The sequence below is a fragment of the Alosa pseudoharengus genome, unplaced genomic scaffold (genome assembly GCF_046254945.1).
Source record: "Alosa pseudoharengus isolate Yale_2024_CS ecotype anadromous, Long Island Sound unplaced genomic scaffold, YU_APseudo_1.1 YU_APseudo_1.1_scf_20, whole genome shotgun sequence".
NCBI lineage: Eukaryota > Metazoa > Chordata > Actinopteri > Clupeiformes > Clupeidae > Alosa > Alosa pseudoharengus.
Window position 1 is genome coordinate 7,365,513 of NW_027468664.1, and position 16,119 is coordinate 7,381,631.

General features: G+C 39.9%; 1 long non-coding RNA gene across 2 annotated transcripts; it reads left to right on the forward strand.

The window, feature by feature from the left end:
* The first annotated feature begins 4,147 nt into the window (after positions 1 to 4,147).
* On the forward strand, positions 4,148 to 5,857 carry LOC143136569 (uncharacterized). 2 transcript variants are annotated; one of them, XR_012989345.1, is made up of 3 exons: positions 4,148 to 4,557; positions 5,258 to 5,350; positions 5,755 to 5,857. It is a non-coding gene; the product is annotated as an uncharacterized LOC143136569 (long non-coding RNA). The 2 variants fall into 2 exon arrangements; XR_012989344.1 differs by lacking the exons at positions 4,148 to 4,557; positions 5,258 to 5,350 and adding an exon at positions 5,435 to 5,529.
* The last annotated feature ends 10,262 nt before the right edge of the window (positions 5,858 to 16,119 follow it).

Here is a 16,119-nt window from a genome sequence, read left to right on the forward strand (position 1 = left end):
TCTGAAGTAAAATGGGTCGCGATGGTCTGTCATTTTTAAAAAGTGGGTCCCCAGAAAAAAAGTTTGGGAAACACTGAACTAGACTACTCAAAAGGCTGTGCACTGGTCATTGAAAACTGGTCAAAATAGCAGTAGTAACTCAGTCGTAGTAATAGTAAAGCAGCAGTTTTGTTTTGTTTTTTTGATCGAATAAAAGCTACACTCTACTAAGACACTAACAAAGCGTACTCTGCACACTTTGTCATGCATAGACAATGCTATTTATAAGAATGGGAATATGACCCTTCCTAGTATAACCAAGTGGATGGGAGGGCGGTTTAATGAACACAAGGGCTTCTCTCAGTTTTAAGTAGCAACTATTTTTGTTTTCAGGGATGCAATTAGTGCCAGGTGAACAAAGAAACTCTTATCAGTGTTTTCACATGGTTACTTGAGAGAAGAGACTGACAAACACAGACAGGCATTGTTGGCTCAGCAAGCTCAGTAAACCTGACACTACAGTAAGAACCTACCAATTCTCCAGTTGTGCTTGTCTTGCTATGCACTGCAAGCATTGTATTGAAAGGAAGACAAGGTATCATTAGGCAACAGCATATTCTCAATTACACTTTCCAGAACATTTAAGTTTTTACTTCATTTCTATGCACAATTGGCAAATGTGTTATTTACTGGCGACTTCTAACATATATTTGAACATTTCTAAAATGTTACAAATATACTAAGACACTTTTGTGAACACTGATTTCACTAATACATTTGATTAACAGGCTAGACTAGGCTACATGGCGATCAAGCACACTGAAAATGTTTTCTGTTCATTGTATCACATTTTATTTTCAGTTGTCAAACGTTATGAGGGTAAAATTAGTGATAATCCCCAGTTCAGAAAATCATGCTTATGTTCACCCTCCAAAAAGGACGCACAAGTCAGCACTCAGTATAAACGTAGCATGCCTATGTAAAGGCTTTGCAGTAGAATTGTCCAATGGTCAATCTATTGCTCCAATTTGTGTTTTATGTGACGTGCCAATGCTGGGTTCATGGCGTTTTACGCAAGATTAAAATATTTATCGACTGCATAATTTGGTCAATCTATTGTTTCTGAATTGTGTTTAATGTAACGTGCTGAAGCTACATTCATGCATTGTTTAGATAGATAGATAGACAGGGAAAGCTTTAGGGTTCTGATGACGTGGCTAATTGGTGGCGTAATTAGGAGTCGGATAAAACCTGGACCTCGCAGTCCGCGAAAGACCTCTTGCTGGCTTGCTTGCTCGACATCACACTTGCGGTTTGCCCATTTCTGGCACATTTCCTGCTTGGCCAGTAGGTGGCCCCAGCAAAGCAGGCCGATTGGGTGTCTAGGCCTGTAGTCATTTAATCCTGTGATGGAGGATTTTTTGGGGACTGGGATGATGGTGGAACTTTTGACCATCACACCAAATTGAATGTGTATGATAACTCTGACAGCCTCTAAGTACATACCAAGTTTTGTTGAATTTTGTCCATGCGGGGCCGTACAATAAATGAATATGTATGCACACACACACCCACACACCATTACTCCACACCCCAGGCTCGTGGATTTTTTCCGTTTCAATTGATCCTTATGGCAGATAAGTCCCACCCGTGAAGCAGTGACCGATTGGGCAGAATTTCACACTTCCTGCCGTTGAATATGATTGACGCAACACTCTGGCCAATCACTGTCTCCATTAGCTTGCCATCACTTTTCAGTTGCCTTCAGTGACCTTACTAGTTTCATTATAAATTGTGTAATTCATTCGCATAGTTTGTTTTACATTCATTTTGTAAGGTACATCGGATTTTTTTCTGTGTAGGGGAGAACGTTTTATTTAGGATTATTGTGTGTAGCTCTGTATTTTCTAACATCAGCTAGGGGTCTCCCCCACCAGTCAGCTAACGTTAGTGACTCGCTAAGTCCTAGCAAGATGGTTTCGACGGAAGTTTCAGGCGATGAACATCGTTGACCGCAACGTACAGGATTCTTTACAGTTTTTTGAAATGAGGACCTATGAGTGAATGCAGAGGGGAGACCAAGAGACTTCCTGTGAAATTAACACAGTTCGTGGGTGCTACTTTGGCTACGGTAAGGATAAACTTGATAAACTGTAGGCTACAGTAGGCTATGCATTAGAAAGTGCAGCTTCTCAACGTAGCCATCCTGTAAGTTCATTGATGTGTTATGATAACATTAGCCTATGTTATGGATGTGTTATAGGCCTAACGTCTTGGCTTCCCATTTTAAAACCTCAACTTTGTCAAAGACAATTCAGAACAATCTGCTTGAAGCTAAATTTCAACTACCATTTACAGACATCCCAAGTCTCCCGGAAGTTCCGGGAGTCTCCCGCATATTGATAGCGGCTCCCTGACGCCCGCAAATTAGATAAAATCTCCCGGAATCTAGAGCGAGCGATCAAGAGCGCGCATGCGAGCGTGTGCATCTGAGTGTAGCGCGCACACGACAGGGGAGAGAGAGAGGGGTGGTGGTGCGTGTGTCTGAGCGCATCCAAGACAGAGAGCATCCTGATCAGTTCAGTGTATCTAGGAACAGGAGAGTCACGACAGAGTCAGTGCCCCCAAAAAAGGAATATGTAAGACCCATTTTAAAGTGTACCCTTGTTTATAAGAGTAAAAAATAATGATAGGCCTAATCTTGCATGCTGCACTGTTTGTAACAGTGTTAGCATTGCCCATGGTGGGTTAAATGATTGCAAAAACATGTTGAGGTGAGTTTAACTAGTGTCAATTCATGTGCATATTATTCAGGCCTATACTAGATGGCTTAGTTGCCAAGGCTACATGAAAAGACCAAACTGCAAGATCTACATATTTTATTTTCACAATTAGGCTACTATCTATAGGCCTTCCTTATTTGGTGTACTGACTAGACATTATTGAACAAAAAAAATAATCTCTATTTCAGTATCTAAGTAGGCTAAAGTTGTTTTTAGTATTGTTATTTATGTATTTGATTTATTTATTTTTATTTTATTTATTTATTTATTTTATATATATATATATAAATTTTTTTTTTTTGGGGGGGGGGGGGGGGCATTATACCTCCCTGAAATGACTTTTTGCAGGTTGGGATGTCTGCATTTAAAAACGAAATAGACACTGATTTAATTTAGAAAACGGGGATGGGTTGACATGCCCTACGGTTATCGAGATATTCACAGAAAACTGTCTCCGGCCACCTACAGCTCCTGTTGGTGTATAGTAACATAAATGAATTTATTGTGTGGCCCCCCATGAACGGAATTCCACGAAACTTGGCGTGCATACAGAGGGTGTCATAATGATCCTACACTTCCAATTTTGTACAGTTTTGACTTTGTTAGGTCACAGATACCTTCAATTACAACACCTCATTTTTACTTTTTTGTGTTTAACTAGGTGGCGCTATACATGAAATGAGTGGTTATGGAATGGGTTGACATGGCCCCTTGAGATCAACATACAAAAAAAAAAAGGTCCTCCTAAACCCTACGGTTTTCGAGATATTCACAGAAAACTGTGTCTGTGACCGGGGGGGCTACAGATCAAAACGAAAAATGACGGTTCCATGCTATCCATGTGGGGTTACATGCCCACCAAGTTTCGTGTACCCCGGTCTTTCAGTGTCCCGGGAATCATTGACAGAAATTTGGGCATGCGAAAAAGAAAAAAGAAAAAAAAAATCTGACTAAACCTATATGACCGCCGCTTCGCTAATTTCATAACTGCTTCACTAGAAAAAAATACCACCAGCCGCCACTGGTTGGTAGCCTACACCACACAAACCTGTTCTATGTCCACTATTCCTTGTTAATACAGCCAGTGTACCTGATATACGGGGCAACGAGGTGAGATCAATCAATGGCAACTAATGTGGGCAACAGACAAATAACTAAGCTACCGCTAGTTAGCCAAATCCCACTCAATCTCAATGTAGAATAGCAATGGTAGCTAAATTTTCAGTTTAAGCAGCATACAAGTGCGAACGGAAATGTAGTGTGTGGATGGATGGAAATAAATAACAACACTCAACATACTTTTGAAGACATTTTGTTTCAAGTTTGTAACAAATGCGGTCAAAGTTTTAAGGGAGTTTGTCAGTCATAAGGTGGCTCAGCATTATTATCAAGAGGTGTGCTAACCATTAGGCCTCGTATGCCAGGTCTACCTCCAGATTGTGAGGTGCTACTTCGGACTTGACGAACTCTTATAGTAGGCAACAGAAACTCCTTACTGCAGAAAAACCGTAGTACTGTAGGTTTGATGCTCAACAGATTGCTCTGGAGTTAGTTATAAGTTAATAATAAGTATCCATTGATATGTGTGACAAAACATACCAACTGGTGTCAACATCAGCTAGGCTATGTTGGCATTTTCTGATGGTTCTTCATGACTGATCATAAGGTACAAAATAAATAATACAGAAATACTGTGCTGGGCATTGGTAGACACATTCATCTGTCTATGTATCTATTTCTTCTGTGTAAGCAGGTTCTTATGGATCCCCAGTTGCTGCCTCCTTCTGAAGCACAGGTGGGTCATAAAATATATTTTAATGTCTATGAAAATAGGTCGCCGCCCGATGTGAGTTTCAAAAAGCATACCTTTTGAACTTGTTGACGGCAGTATTCTTACTTAAAACAACATCCTCGGATGTGTATGTTTTATATTTTGTAAAAGTTAAAGAGAAATCACTACTATTCTATCTTTAAAAGTCAGTTTATTTTCAAACATTTTTGTTGGTTCCTGTCAGTGATAGATCATTATCTATGATAAATTTATCTACACTGGCAGGTTATTAGAGAGGCTGAAAACCAGACTGGAACAGGCTCTTCAAAGGCAGCCTCTGGAACTTCCTTTCACCTTCATTATTGTATTTGGGTGAAGGGAGAAGTATAATTCAGATGTTTTTTGTTTTCACAGTGCAGGATTGTATGTTTATGAAGCACATTTGAAAAAAAATATTGACTGTTACCACATACAGTGGGTCCCATTCAGAAGTGGCCACTTCTTTCGCACTTTCTGTGATTCATGCAGCTGTTTGAAATGTATTAAAACTTTTCGACACAAGGTGGCAGTTTAAGTCCACTGTAGTATTTGTAAACAGGGCAGTGGAGTGCATTCAAAGGCGTTGCAGTGGCAGTGAGATACTGTAAGCAGAACGAAACTGAAGATCACCTTGTTGAAGTCATACAGTAGACTAGGCTAAATCTGCGCACTGTTTTTGTTGCAGATGATTTTGAAAAGAGTGGTTTGACCAGATGAAACGGAGGTTGACGAAGATGAAATGGAAGACTCATGCCGTGCCACAGCCAGACAATACGTTGTAAGTGGTATGACAAATATTTCCTAAGACCCCCCCCCCCCCCCCCCGATTTTGAAACCTGGCTGATCAAAGTGATTTGGATTTGATGAGAGATCTGTACTTGAACCACTCGCAGACTGAAAAATATGTGAAAGTATCCCAATCCGTGAATTGGTGAAACACACTGAGCACACAGTGAGGTGAAGCACTCACTAATCCCGGCAGTGAGCTGCCTGCAACAACAGTGGCGCTTGGGGAACAGTGAGGGGTTAGGTGCCTGCTCAAGGGCACTTCAGCCGTGCCTACTGGTCGGGACTCAAACCGGCAACCCTCCGGTTACAAGTCCGAAGCGCTAACCAGGCTAGCATTGTATAACAAACAAACTACTAAAAGTATTTTCTGATATTGTCTTTTAATTCTTACAGGTTCTTTAGAGACATTGAAAGACCTGGTGGTCTTCTGGACGGGACACCTTCAAAGAAGCTATGGATGCAACGCTGAAATAAAGCAATTATGGTTTTGGCTTGATCTAGTGTTTTCTGCAAGTTCAATGCAGTATAGTCAACAATTTCAGTATTTCAGACGGTGACCAGAGTTCCAGTTGTTCAATGAATAAACTATGCAATGAGAAACTGTATGCCGATTGCTATTTTTCCTAGTTGTATATTTAACTACAATGTGTGCACCATATGCAGTAGCCAGAAAAGTTGTGATTTTGTTTCTCAGCTGCCACAAGGCACCTACGTGTATCCCCAACTTGCTCTGAGAAACTGGCTCTGGTAAGAATTGATGTCTAAGTTGCTTTGGATAAAAACGTAAGCGTAATGAATACAATTATTTATTAAAGTTCACATATCCCAGCATTAGGGAATAATATTTAAAAATGCAATTTTAAATTTATAAGACAGGACAGGGGAGAAGTCTAAAATAATGGTGTTCAAAGACTAGAATACAATAGACCTAAGAAACACATTTTAAAGAACAAATATAGGAGGGAAGGAGATGTATTTTCTATTCAGTGGTAGGCTACATGTTCTCCATGCTGATGTAGAGAATGGTCCAGTGATCCAGTAGAGTGATCTTGAAGGCCTTTGATAAGAGATATTACATCAGTGTTTCTCAAACTTTTTCAGAACAAGGACCACTTAACCAATACATAAAAAAACCTCACAGACCACCTAGCTAAACAAAAAATTGGATTTACATAAAAGTTGTTCAACATCGCAAACAAATCATCTATAGGCCTATTATATTTTAGCATGCCTGCTCGCGAACCACACTTTGAGAAACACTGGCTTAGGCTACATGAATAGACAAAAACAACGATGCATATTTACATGCACACTGAAACACTATGTAGAAAGAGAGCATTCTGGAAAAGCATGATTGTATTTGTAGTAGTTTATCTGCACAGGTACAGTTGGCAAATTATCAAAGTTAACGAACCATCGGAAATGTAAAACGATGACTGTAATTAACATAGCTTAAGTCGCCCATTTGAAATGTAAATAAATTGATAACTTAACTACCTAGGAACAGCCAGAAAGATAACTGCCAATAGAGAGGGGAAACATTTTGTTAACTACTTGCCCCGTGTATCAGGTACTCTGGCTGTATTAACTATCAATGTACCTCAAGGAATATAGGAAATAGCATCGGAGCCCGTTCCCTAGACATTCGTGCTCCAAGCGTAGACTCCAAGTTTGGTTGCACCCACACAACTATCCACGACGACGGCGCTGCTCCTGCTCTGTGATTGGTTTGTGAACTGAGATTCATGGTTGGCTAGCCAAACCTGAGGATCGCCATTGGCTATTCAACAGGAAGCGCCAGAACAGTCTCAAAAGTATTTGTGTACTTGTAGAAAATACTTGTGCGAGCAGCAGAGATTTGTAATGGCAGAATAGTTTCGTAATTGAAAGACAGCAACTGTGGAATATTTAATACCTGTGGAATATATTTGTAAGTGAACGACATATGAGTAATGCTTAAAATTGTTCGTGTTATTTTTTTGTTAAATCACAAATCATTTTTACAGTTACAAATCCTGTTACACACACACACAATACATATGAGACACTTCTCATCCCTAAGGTGGTGCAAAAGTCTGTACACCTGTAGAAAAGATTTGTAACTGTAGAGCAGCTTTTTGTGCGTAGAATATTGATGTGTAATTGTAGAATATATTTGTAATTGTCAGGGTAGTTTTTATTTCTTGGTGGTACCATGATATAGAGTTATAATGACGTTCCGAAAATTTCACTTAGCCTAATTATTTATTATTTATTTATTTGTTTATTTACTGTATTATAGTCTACTTATCAAGCATTCACTAGGACTTATTATCACTCTAGTATCACTCTTTAACCCACCTGTATCTGTTTTTGATTATGAATAAATTGCACACTTAATGCACTTAATTTCAACATTTATTTATTTATTTAGCCTATTTACTCTGCTCGCTCCAACTTCCAATCGTTTGTTTTATATAGCCTACTGTATATCATGAAACACGTTTCTTTGAGTCGTGCCTTTTTATTTGGGAGACTGCAACATACTTATGTCCGCTAAAACACTTTCATTACTGCTGCGCAAGACCTGGTTAGCCGTACACGCGCTGTCTGTCTCTTGTCTCTCCAGCAAAACACTGCACACATAAAACCAGAATAGGCTATTAAACATCAACATATTTTTCTTTAGCCTGTATGTTTTTTTTTATTTGGGAGACTTTCCAAGAAACGTCCGTCTGCTAAAACACTTTGGATACCAGTGCACGTTGGCGCAATTACTGTAGGCTACTGTATGCGCGCTATAGCTTGCTCGTTGTCTGTCCAGCTGCACGGGAGGTTTAGACACAATTCAGATACAGTTCAGAACGATGTATATGAAATATATTTTGGGGGAAACGTGTTGCTTCTGGTAATTTGACGTTAGCAGTCGTGTTGTCATGCTGAAAGTGCTATATTTTTCAGCGACAGTATAGTTTTCTTTCCGGTACGGCGTACCCTCTCCAAATATTTTAGTGGTACTCCGTACCGGCCAGTACCGGCTTACTTTCACCCCTGGTAATTGTAAAATAACAAATTAACTGTAGGATGATTTGTAGCTGTAAAACCGTTCCGTACCCGTAGAATAGATTTGTAAGTGTAGGGCATATTTGTGATATTGACAATTACTTGTACAGATAATTTTTACAGTTACAAATAATTTCTACAGTTTCAAAACGTGATACACACGTACAAAACTTTTGAGTCTAATATTCTTCCATACTATATGTGACGGGCAAACGCTTTCGAAAATCAAAAATCCTTCTGGTAACTTTTGTGAGGCTTGGTCCAAGGATAATGTACGTCAAGTTTCGTGGCGTTCGGACCAAATTTGTGACCTGTGAAAATGTAATTTCGCTTTCTGTTCAATCCAATATGGCGGACGAACGACACGCCCACCTGACGTCATCTTTATCAATAAGGAAGTCATTGTCTTTGGTTCTGGATGCCAAAGAAAAGAGAGAGTCTACATTATTTGGTCTAGGAATTTTGAAAAAATACCTGCAAAAGAAAAAATACAATGTCATGGTTTATGAAAGTGTCCATAATAGTATCACAAAAGAACAAGAGAACAAGATATTAGCATTATTATTAATAATAACATTATTATTATTATTATTATTATTATTATTATTATTATTATTATTATTATATTATAAACCCAAATCAATTTTAGTGAAAATCATGAATATGAAACCAACACCAACCTGAGGCAGACTGTCACAGAGCGGAGGCTTTTTTGTGATGGGTTTGACTCGAGTTTGACTCGATCAGTGCTGGGCTTCATGAAGTTGAAAATTTTGCCTGATAGATCTGTTCAGATAACAGTGATTGGAAATAGTGATTCTGTCGTGGCAGATATTCAGACTCGGGCCAGAAATTAAGTCCAAACATCTTGCCCACAACGTAACAAAAATACACCATTATAAGTGCCGAAGTCAAAAACTTGTCCCAAAAAGAAGGCTCAAAAGTCCGGCAGAGTTCCGTGCAAAAATTCCTTTAATGACTACATAGCGCAAAGCCTGAGTGGATCGCACGATCGCACTCCCGAACAAAGGTAGAACTCTCTTACTTATACCCCTCCAAAATGCTGACACAACACTACCCCAAACGAACGTTTTACCTTAAGTTTATGGAAAGTTCAGGGGTGTACAGTATAGAGTGATCACAGGTCATACATTGTGCATGGGTTAAATATCGTTCGCCCCCCTGCACTCTCCTACTGGTTGTTATGAGTAGAGCTCGCCCTGTGTATGCGGTATCTTGCAGCTTCAAGGCCGACTCAAAAGGCCTAGGCTAAGGCAGCATGAGACACAGTGCAACAAAATGAGACACAGGGCAGCAAACAGAGACATAGGGATACAGAGCGCACATAGGGGGAATTCTGGTAGAATAGCTTCAGTATGTTAATAGTATTAGTTAAACTTGTTATTTAAAATGTTATAAGAGTATTATGGTTAGGAATAACTTCAGTGTATTACTTGATTATGATTAAGGTTATATGAATACATGCTTTACAGTTTCAAACTCGTTCTCTCATCATGATGTCTACAACCCATAGGATAATTTTATACAACAATTCATTTAAAAATAATATTTGTTAAAGTAAAGTTAAGGATGTGTTTGTGTGCCAGTTGATGAATGTGTGTGTGTCTTTGTGTGCGGGTGTGTGTGTGTGTGTGTGAGTGGAGGGGTTGGAATGGTGTGCGTGTGTGTGTGTGTGGGGGGGGGGTTGTTACTGTGTGTGTGGGGCTGGGGCCTGCATGTGATGGAGTAATGGGGTGTGTGTTATCTGTGTGTGGGTGGGGAGGTGGTGTGTGTGTGAGAGAGGGGGTCGAATGCATGTGTGTATGTGTGTATGTATGTGTGGAGCAGAGGAGGCTTCTATAAGACTACAGGTGAAGCAGTGCTTCACCAAAAAAAAGTAAAAAACAAAACACAAAAAAAATCTTACAATTATCACAATTTTACTCCTTTGAAACCGAAATACAGTTACTAACACGAGCTGTTTTCCTGAAATCAGTTCTGTGAGTGACAACAGCGCCATCGCACCCGCAGTGAAACAGAGAATTACAGTGAATCAGACTGCTTCACCAACTTTTCGTTTTGCTTCACTACCATAGATATCTTTCCCCATTGACTTCAATGTAAATCGACCAACATACCTCAAAGAATACAGGAAACTAGCGTGCTCCAAGCGTAGACTCCAAGTTTGGTTACACCAGAGCCCGTCTACTTATTAGACATTCTCTGGTTACACCCACAACGACGGCGCTGCTCCTGCTCTGTGATTGGTTAGTGAACTGAGATTCATGGTTGGCTAGCCAAACCTGAGGATCGCCATTGGCTATTCAACAGGAAGCGCCAGAACAGTCTCAAAAGTATTTGTGTACTTGTAGAAAATACTTGTGCGAGCAGCAGAGATTTGTAATGGCAGAATAGTTTTCGTAATATTTAATACCTGTGGAATATATTTGTAAGTGAAGGACATATGAGTAATACTTAAAATTGTTCGTGTTATTTTTTTGTTAAATCACAAATCATTTTTACAGTTACAAATCCTGTTACACACACACACAATACATATGAGACACTTCTCGTCCCTAAGGTGGTGCAAAAGTCTGTACACCTGTAGAAAAGATTTGTAACTGTAGAGCAGCTTTTTGTGCGTAGAATATTGATGTGTAATTGTAGAATATATTTGTAATTGTAAAATATTTTTAACTGTAGGATGATTTGTAGCTGTAAAACCGATCCGTACCCGTAGAATAGATTTGTAAGTTAGGGCATATTTGTGATATTGACAATTACTTGTACAGATCATTTTTACAGTTACACATAATTTCTACAGTTTCAAAACGTGATACACACAAAACTTTTGAGTCTAATATTCTTCCATAGTCACAGCCAAACAAAATCGGCGGCGAAGCTCCGAAACAGGAAGATGCCATATCTTAGGAACACTGTCACATATCGATACCAAATTTTGTATTTGAACTGGGGACTCCAATGTGAGGGTGCATAAGCTAAAAAAAAAAAAATATATATATATATTCCAAAAGTTTCCATCATTTCACAAACCACCCACAGGTATATGGTAACTCTCACCATTCACCTTTTTACCATTCACCTTCTATCACAATGCCTTCCAAGTATGCACAATGTCTATGGGCAGCCTTGCCCAACCATGAAGTCCTTGCTCAGCCATGGGATAGTATGGACTTACGAACTAAAATAGCAAGGTGAACATTGGCTATTTATTGCTGACATAGTACAGTTATTTTCACATTGACGGTATTCAAATTACTTTTTTCATTATTGTTAAATATCATGATGGGAGAGAATTATTAAAAAGTATGCAAATGCATATGTTTACGGGCATTTAGGTTTTACTGTGTTGTTTTGTTATAAAGACATGCAAGGCATTCTGGGCCGTAATGAACAGTGGTCGGTAGTGATGTGCCCAATGAAGCGAGGCTTCGGAGCTTGTGTCGAGCAGAAAGGGGCGTGCCAGATGAAGCCCCGGTTCGAGGCTTGTGTCGTTTCCATAAAAATCACGTGACTGATGACAAACGAGGCCTCGGTTTGTGAGTGTGACGTCTGAAGCTTCGTTTGGGACACACACCCACGTGACAGCTTCGAAATCTGATTCAAAGGCTTTGAATTGCGCGAACCACAGGGCACCCGCTCTAGTGTCGGAATGAGTTGTGTTGTATTGCAAGAGCCAGGCGAAATTTGTGGGTAGCCCTGATTTATATAGGATGCTTTTTTTTTGTTTGTGAATTTACGTTCTTTTCCTTCCGGAAAATGTCCATAATCCATAATATCATGCACATATAGAAATAAAGAAGAAATAGCCTAGGCCTAGCCTAAAGCTTTGCCATTTAGAACAATGACATTAAAACGTGTCTGCATTGCAATCTTGTCTCAACTTCAATCATGTCATTTAAAAGCAATACAGGCTAATAATTTCTATGTAGGCCTAACAATAATGGCTGACATAATATTTTCCTTTTATTGAAAGTTTGATTCATGAAACGTCAAACTATGTCAGGCCATGTAGGGTTTGGTTTAATTAGGCGCCTGGTCGTTTCCTTTTCACTCTCGTCCATAGCGTGTTGAGGTTGATAATACTTCGTCCTGTTTCAGAAGCTAAGTAGTGTCTACTGCGGTCGTTAAGTGGATGGGAGACCGATTGGATCGATCATTGACTGGGATAACATGATTTCACGCCTCCACGGAAACACCAATCTTCACGTGATAACGAGTGACGGGATTATGTTGCCTAATCGTATTTTATTGTATTGAATTGAGACAAACAGAAATGCACATTTCTTGCAACACTTTTAATGTAATGAAAGAGAACATTTCGAAGCTTTGGCATTGTGTTGAACGTTGTAGGCATTCTTTTCACTAGTCTGTGACTGCGGGGCTTTATGCAAACCACCAGATGTCGCTGTGTTTTCCTTATCTTCCATGTTTCGAAGCTTCGACACATTACTCGGCACATTAGGGAAATGTGCCGAGTAGCGCTCGAGGCTTCATTTACCCATCACTAGTGGTCGGCAGCACTCCATAGGGTACGTATTAATATGAATAGGTGTTTCTGTAAACCTAGGGACAATAAACAGCTATCTCTGTTACAAAAACGAGCTGGTAATTGCTCATTGAAGAGGGAACTATGATAAAAAGATTGTTTTCCTAAAAGCATGGAGTTGACGAAAGAATAAACAAGCAATGTCACGTTAATGTTAAATACATCTGAACACTAGGTGGCAACGTTGTATTACTAAATACGGTGGCATTAGTGAGCTTCATAAGTAAGGAAGGTGCAAATATGTAATTTATCATGGGAAATTATTGGAAATGTTATTTCTTGTTTATTCTAATTGCAAACCACACACATCCATTCGTAATCACTCGTACACTTTTGATACCATTGGTATCAAAGACTGTCATTTAGTTTATTTGTTGTTGCCTAGCAACTCTGGGAACAACAGAGCAAAGATTCTAGAACAGAGCTTCAGAGAGACACGTTTTGAGTTTGTGGCCAAGTGCCTAAAATATCGGTTTCCATGTGTATGTGCTGGATAGTGTGCGTCCTTTATGAAAGTAAGTGTTTTATACAGTTACAGATATAATGAGTCATATGGTAGTGGTCAACATAAATGTGCCCCTTCTTATATTAGAATGCTAAGCGGAGAAGCATGCTAAGCAGAGATTTAACATTATTCATTTCTTGTGTGGCTAGAAGCTAGGGAGGAGATGTTGCTGTATGGGATTTATGTTGCTTAGCATGATGCCATGGTCATTAGTGGGTTTGATCCAGCAAGACCACAGCATGGCTGAAAGCCCACTATTGTTCTTCTTAAGTTTTCTTTATTTCTTTATTAGTGGGTTTGATCCAGCAAGACCACTATTGTTATTCTTAAGTTTACTTTATTTATTATTCCTTTTCACCCACTTTTTGGCCGAACTACTGCTCCTAGACCGTTTGAGCTATCGACGCGGTTCGAACTCCAAAAATTCAGGCCCGAACCGGTGTAACTTGCTTGTTAATTTCGTGTCGCTGGCCCTTGTCGTTTTCGCGGTATTCCCGTTTGTCTGCGTTTTTCGGCCCCATTGAAATGAATGGCGGAATGTTCAAGGATTCTAATTCGATTGTGACATCACAGCTCTAATTGCTTAAGCTTGCACCTGGAAGAGTTCTAAGCCACCTGGCAGAGCTCTAATGGGCTGGGCTGGGCTGTCTGTGTATATGAAGGTGTGTGCATGTAACTTTTGACCCGTATAGGCCCGAACTGGTGTAACTTGCTTGTTAATTTCGTGTCGCTGGCCCTTGTCGTTTTCGCGGTATTCCCGTTTTTCTGCGTTTTTCGGCCCCATTGAAATGAATGGCGGAATGTTCAAGGATTCTAATTCGATTGTGACATCACAGCTCTAATTGCTTAAGCTTGCACCTGGAAGAGTTCTAAGCCACCTGGCAGAGCTCTAATGGGCTGGGCTGGGCTGTCTGTGTATATGAAGGTGTGTGCATGTAACTTTTGACCCGTATGTCCGATTTTCATGAATGAGGTACCGTTGGAATCCTTGAATGAAGCCCAGTTCAATGCCTTGCCAGCACTAAGTGTAAAGGTAATGTAAAAAAAGATGAGACAGCGCGAACCATGTTCATATAGGTCATTAAAAAAATAAATAAATAAAGTATTTCACCAATCCATTCAGCCCAGTCCTATACCCAGCTAGCTCCATTTGAACTTAGTCATGTGTACAGTTGTATAGATTATTACATTGAGAAACACACTTTCATACAGATATCATGCATATTCACGCAGCATTACTAATCAAGTTACTCATCATTGCCCAGCAAGAAGTCCACAATCAATTCAATTGTCTTGCCACGATCTGTGGAGCTTACAGACAACGTTATATTACTATTGGTTCTGTATGCTATTTAAAGCCGACCTAACGCTGAGTCCCTTCTAGACGGTGTGTTGCAATGCATTCTGGGTGCTGTGCTGTGATTCGACGGCTCGTCACCTGACCCACCAAACAACAACTCTCTGGGATGTGGCGTAAATATCGCGTAAAAACCTTGTTGCCGGTGTTGTGTGCCTTCTGGTTTTTCCCACCTACTGGTTTCCTTGCGCGTGCTCGCGTTGCTCACCACAGCTGCAGGAGTTGTCAAACATTCGCAAACAAGTTGTTTTCGGCGGATTTGAAGTCGCATTTCATATCTATCCCATGATCATTACACTACAATCACTCGTACAAAATACATGTAAAATAAAGGCTATAATTTTGCACTTTATAGCATTAAAATGGATTCGAACCTGCAATAAATACGCACACCTATGAACCAGACCGACCTATTCAGCGCATTATCTCTTTGAGCCACTCCAATTCGCTGAAAACCGTCATCAGGTGACACAAATGGTATTGCCTTTATCTTATAACTCCTTGTCTGAGCGACTATCAGGCCTATGGTTTTGAAAAGTCAAAAGTTCCCTGACAAAGACATTCGTAAGAATGTTTATTGACTTGAAAAATACGCAAATTTTTGCAAACTCCCTTCATTCAACCCTTGAAGACATCGCGGTCTGGTGCACTAAAATGTAGATCGTTTCTTCTGTCGTACCATTTAATTTCTAAGAATTTAGGTCTACTAGACTACTACTACTACTACTACTACTAGACCTACAATAACGTCATCACCAAATACATATTTTATTTTTATTTGATCAACCACAAAGAGTAGCATACTGTGCACAGTGCACTGACGGCCGTAGCAGCCTAAGGTAACCAGTTGTTTTAGATGAAGGGCAACCACTTGTTTCAGATAGCCTGGACAACATGTTACCTAGGTGTTGCCTACGTTATTAATTGATGGTAGCCTACAATAGTTAATTGTATCGCGTAACAGCCAGGTATTAGTTGGCTCAAGGAGTAGGGAATCAGACTGGAGAGAGTCGTGCATGTATTGCTTTTGCGGTATCGAATCCAGTTTAATGCTAGTTTTCAAAACATATATTTTTTTACGTCTTTTGTCCGAGTGGCTGTAATGTAGTCGAGCGCTCATGGCGTATATGAAAAGCGACTTCAAACCGCCTAAAAACAACTTGTTTGTAAATGTCTGACAACTGCTGCAGTGCATGCACGCGCAAGGAAACCAGTAGGTGGAGAAACCAGAAGGCACACAACACCGGAACAACAGGGAAGAGGCAACAGGATAGCAGCACGAAA